Source organism: Plectropomus leopardus, chromosome 20, assembly GCF_008729295.1.
Source record: "Plectropomus leopardus isolate mb chromosome 20, YSFRI_Pleo_2.0, whole genome shotgun sequence".
Classification (NCBI taxonomy): domain Eukaryota; kingdom Metazoa; phylum Chordata; class Actinopteri; order Perciformes; family Serranidae; genus Plectropomus; species Plectropomus leopardus.
The window spans coordinates 21,313,283-21,319,282 of record NC_056482.1 but is presented as its reverse complement, the minus strand read 5'-3'; positions in this window follow the sequence as shown (position 1 = coordinate 21,319,282).

Genomic DNA, 6,000 nt, shown 5'->3' with positions numbered 1-6,000 from the left:
CCGCATACTACAGTGTGTGTGGTGATTAATCAAGCTGTGACTCTTTGTCTCTCGGGCCTGTCAACTACTCTGGCTGCATGAGGTCCGGGAACATCTGGGGATGTCTGGGGACATTGGGGGGTGACCACGGCCCATTCGTCTCCCAGGGACAGCGACCAGACGTGTCACCTCAATCTCACGTCACCCCCCTTGCACCCCCACCTCCATCCTTCTTTACCTCCAGGGTCCCTGCAGACTCAGCTTGGACAAAAGGTGTACACTCTTATTACATGACACATAACACTCTGAGGAGCTGTGAACAGAGGAAGGCGATGTCTTGGGGCTGTACATCAGTGACAATAACAGCCAGGGCTGGTAATATGCCTGTTGGTAAGCTATCAAGAAGAACAACAACCTGCTGGGTGTGGGAATAAGGCCTGACACATTGCTTTAGTGCGAATAGCTTAGGACAGGGATGCATCTTAAAATACCGCAGCAACAGAGACACAAAAGTGGCACTGGATCAGTCGGATAATAAAGATAAATCTTAAAGGTATGCTTAAAGCAGCACATCAACTTGGAGGTGCTGAAAATATGCACATGTTGAAAAGTAATGAACAAAAAAGAAAGAAAGAAAATACAAAGAGGTGTCAGTGGCATATATTTTCTTGCAGGGTTGCAGGCAGGCCTTGCTGGAAATAACTATATGGCTTCTAACAATACAAACAACCCCCGTCCAAACCATCTTGGGCTGATGTCACACATATCAAGCTCTGGCCTCATATCATATTCAGTTGCAAAGACAATTGCATTTGGAAGTAGGTTTCCAAACCAGACCCAGTGGGTTTCATTAAACACCCTGCTCCCCACTGCAGTGAGTGAAATTTGAATGTAAAATATATACTCCCACACAATTAAGATAAGGGATTATTTAGATTGCTGTGTTTATTGTAACAATACAGCGGCATAACTGGTTGCATAAAAAGAATCCACATTTAAATGCTCTCGATGCAGGTGACCTACATATTAGATTATGAAATATGCAAAGCAAGATATTATGAACAAATGCTTCTAGTGGGCAGACTCCTCGCCCATTAAAACAAGCTGCCGAATTACTCTCGCAATCCGCCGAATGTTTCACTTCAGGCATTGTGTCCCGTAGCTTATTTTGTAAACATGAACCCGATTATATCTGTGCTACAATCCTGGTGATTCACAGTAAATCAATTCAGCAGAGATAAGATAAAGCAGCTGTGATTAAGTTAATGCAGATGAGGTATTTTGGGCATTAAAAAACCAGCTGATTATGCAGCAGGCCCCTCTGCCTCTTCCAGGAAGCCGCCGTACAGCAGAGATACATGAGCTGTGCTTCGCTTCGCTCTGTGTGTGTGTGACGGCATGATGAATGATCGCCAGGGGGGCAGCAGAGGAAATGCAGCCTGGGCAGGTCTGACATGTGGGAATCATGGGATATACTGTACATGCTCCGGCTTTGTTCCCCCGTCTCTTTCCCGTTTTTGTCCTTCTGTCCCTGCAGCTTGGAGCTCAACCACGAGGTCTCTGCATAGTGGCAGATTTGATGGCCTCCCCGTAGTGTGACGTTTGACAGGTGGCGGCTCACAAGTGCATTGTTTTTCCAAGGCGAAGATTTGACGTTTTAAATCCTGCTTAAATCAGTGCTATCTGACTTTTCTGGGCACATGCACAGAAGCACATGCGCACACAAAGAGCCGTATAACACATGGCTCTCAGTGACTTAGCTGAGTGTGATGGGATTAGCATGGCTCTGGTGAAACTTTAGCAGAAACCACATGGATATAGACTGTAATCTCTGATGTGAAGGTCAGTATATCTCGCAAAAATAAATTATTCTCAAACAGCGAAATCCAAATGCACATGTGCTTGTGTTCCAACACACACAGACACTAAAGGATGGAAATGAAAGAATGGACAGTGAGTATTTGAGATTTGCACTTCTCAACACACAACGCAATCTTATACATATGTATGGCTGAAATAGTTTGTGGCTAGGCCTCACTCGGATTTGGGCTAAGAAGTAGATCTCTACATAATACTGTCATCATTTGTGTTTTCTCATCAGAATCTTCATTCAAGTAGCAGCTTCAGTCTTCGATGTGTGCTTCAAGGACAGGGCCAGCGTATGTTGGGCCCAGGTGGGGATTAAAGTGGATTGTGCTCCGGTATACACAGCCTGATCAAGAACTAAACAACACGACTCATCTGGCGAGTTAAAGGGAAATTAATTCCAATAGCGCATGCTCACATTTGGTTGTTAGGAGATTCTTCATGTTGCTGTCTGTGGTTCTTGAGGTACTTGACCTATTTGACTATTTGCAGTCCATGTCATGTGAACATAATGAAGCAGATTGTCTTAGAGGCATTTCATGAAATACAACTGTAACAGTGAGTACTTTCAAACTCACTGCATAATTTGAGTAACAGTGTGGAAGTATTTTTGGAGGGAACTTTGATCTGTACAAACAAACAACAAATTGAGCTGTATTGGTCCAGTGTATAAAATGTAGGGGGATATATTGGCAAAAAATAATATAATATAATAACTATATTGTCTTTGGTGTACAACCTGAAAATACTTTTTTTTTTTTTTTTTTTTTTTAACTTTCTAATGAGCTGTTTATATCTACATAGGAAGCAGGTCCTCGTACATGGTGACCACAATGTAGCACCACCATGTTTCTACAGTAGCCCAGTACGGACAAACCAAACACTGGCTCTAGACAGGGCTGTTTTCCTGTTTTTGCAGGGGCCACCATAGTTAGCAGCCCTTTCGTGACGAGCTGAACAGCGTCAAGGATACACTGATTTAAATATGAGGAGACCCCTGGGAATGATTTGGCTTCTGGTAAAAACCTTCTGAACAATTAATATTGAAGTAATCCTGACCAGGAGTTCATGCTTGGCACATGAGGAATGTTTCACGTTGTTGGAATCTGCTATCCTCAATGCTAGATGCCACTAAATTATTGTCACTGCTCCTTTAAATGAAATAACACTTATTACAAAAAGTAATGTCACGCTAAAACTGGCATGTCCTCAACAATTGAATGAAAATCTGCAATCAACTTAAAATTCCAGCACCTGGACTTTTTTGGTAGCGGGAAATTATGTTCTAAGAAAGAGCTTACAATGATACACTTGATTCAGAACAAAACAAAAACAAAACAAAACAAAAAAAGATTTTGAAATAGTAGTTATGGTGTAACGATGTAATAGCATTTCAACTGAATGAGATGTATATAATAGCAAAGCCTAAAAAACCCTGCAAAATGCAAAAAGCCACATGGCAAGGTCACACTAATGAATACATGGTTAAGCATAAACACACCTTATAAAAAAAAAAAAGAGTGCAATAAAGGTTCATTCACCGTGACTATATATGCAATGCATCACTGCTGTAAAGGCAACGACATCCTAGCATGACCCAAAGGAAGAACAAAAGAGGAAGATAACAAAAATTGGCAGATGTGAATCAGCTGATGGATGCACAATCCTTGTGTGGTTGTGCTGCCTTAAAAAAAAAAAAAAAAAAAAAAATGTATAAAAAAGGGAGCCAGGACCAACACAAGACAAACATTAAATGTGCATCCTTGCAAAATGAAGTTAAGTAGTAGATTTTTTTGGGTGAAAGCCAATGTTATGGATTTCTTAATCAGCCATCAAGATTCTCTGCACCAGGACTCACAGAAACGCTCCAAATACACATTCAGCACATACATTCATTCTTACAATCTGACTTAAGTCTGCGTTTTGTTAACTGCATATTTAAAACCATTCCTTTTAATGCTACCGTTAAATGTCCTTTTTCTTTCTTTCTTCCTTTTTTCTTTTTCTTTTTACTATTGCTCTTCTATCGCTTAATTACCCAGAAGGCACACATTTCTGCTGGAGTGAACTGAGCTGAGCAGCTTTTAACGGTTGCCTGGTCAGCCATGTTTTCAGTTTGATGAAAGTCTTAGTGAAAAGAGACAAGGTCATATGGAGGATGTTCCTGCCGACTAAATCAGCAGTGCAAACAAGAGCGAGCTTCTGTTTAAATTAAACATCATTTTTAAAAATGAAGGAAAGGTGCTCTGAATGCTGAGATCTCTCCTTAATCCTCACAGGTGAATTTTCAGCAGATGCCTCCTTCATCCTTTTTACCTTCAGCTGTCAAGCTGTGTGTATTCATCAGCAGCAAAGATATTTAAATGGTTAAGCACACTGCCACTGGTATCACACAGGGACATGGGGACATGGGACTGAATCCCAGGGGAGTAAAAAGGAGTCTAACAAAGAAAAACAACAACGACAAAAAGCAAGAAGGCTACCAAAAAACAAAAAAGTCAATTTCTGATTTCATGTAAACAGCAACTGGAGGGTGAGTTTGTCAGAGCAACATGATTGACAAACTGAAAATATTGTTTTGATACAGCTAAATATATTTAGCTGTACCTTATGTTGATGTACTTAGACTAATGCAAGATGTTTTAGATAAATATAACTTCACTACATTACTATTAATTACATACAAATAAAAAAATAAAAACTCTGCTTTTACAAAGTATGCTTGAGTGGTACAAAGACCCTTTTGGCATACTGTATAAAACTGAAGTCAGATCAAATGAAGTAGCTATTTTAGTATTCTCTCTGCTTTTCCACGCATATTTCAAATAAATAATGCTTTACTCATTTACTTGATGATTATAAACCCAGAAACACTGCTGGAAAGCAACACTTAGCAGGTTATGTGTGTTTCTATGTGGCATATGATTTATCATCCACCATTATAAATTCATTTAGCTTAAAGTAAGATATAATCTAATAAAAAATGAATGTATATACTATTTATACAATTAAATTACCTCGGTAAACAGCTTACAATGTTGTTGTTCTCCCACTAAAAGGTTGTGTGAAAAGCTGAATTGTTAAGGCACAAGTTTACCACCTTACATGTAGAATAACTCCATAAAGGCCTATGTTTGTATTTGTTCTTTCAACGTTAGTTTTGCAAAACAAAACACAGAATGAACAATGGTATAAACACAATCACAATAACATGTTGCAATAAATTGGACTACGGAGAGTTGCATGTGGATAGGAATGTAATGTGAGAATATCATGAATATTTTGAATAATATATATCTATGAAAGACTTTCATTTTTGTTGTCTGGTTCAGTGCTGACGGTGATCAGCGTGAGGTGGCCCCTCAGATGTCGCTGTCCTTGGTGCTAATTCAGTGAGTGTCTTTGATACACTTTGTCTTGCCTCTTGTTGCAGTGATTCTTACACACAGATGATGTAAACATCAGACATATGACAATCTGAGACACTTCATGTCCCTAACAAAAATCACTTCTATTATATTAGAGAGATTTAGAGTACTGACACTGTACTATACTATTTATAAAGGGTTGGGTGTTGTCAAATAAATAAATATTCAAATGTTGCCCTATGGACCACATACCTGCTACCTGTCTTAATGTCTTTCTCTATTTTTTCTTGCCTCTGTCTCTTTTTTGTTATACAAACAAACAGGAAAAAGCACACGCACATACACAGGTACAGTGTGCAAACACACACACTCAGTACAGCTGTGCTTAGTTTGGCAGCGTCTCTGTCACTGCGAAACACCTCTTGTCTCTGGGCACCAGTGGAAATGACTGCCCTTTCATTAATCTCCCTGTCCACAGTGCAGACCTCCCCTAATTACAGCCATTGTTTACCTTTGTGCTGGCACGCCCATTGAATTATTGATGGCTAGCCTGCCCCAGTCAGTTTAAAGGCCTCGCCAATGGGCACACACCAGCCAATGGACAGATACCTGCCAACACATCCCCCCATGTCTCCAGAATGACAGTTTACTGAATTATTATGCTAATAGCAATTTGTTTTCCTGACAATGTGCTGCAGTGCAGAGAAAGGCATGCCGTCACCGCATGCTTTGTTGTGTAGGTGTTTGTTGCTATGAAAACTCATCACTTTATGTTATAAATGAATCA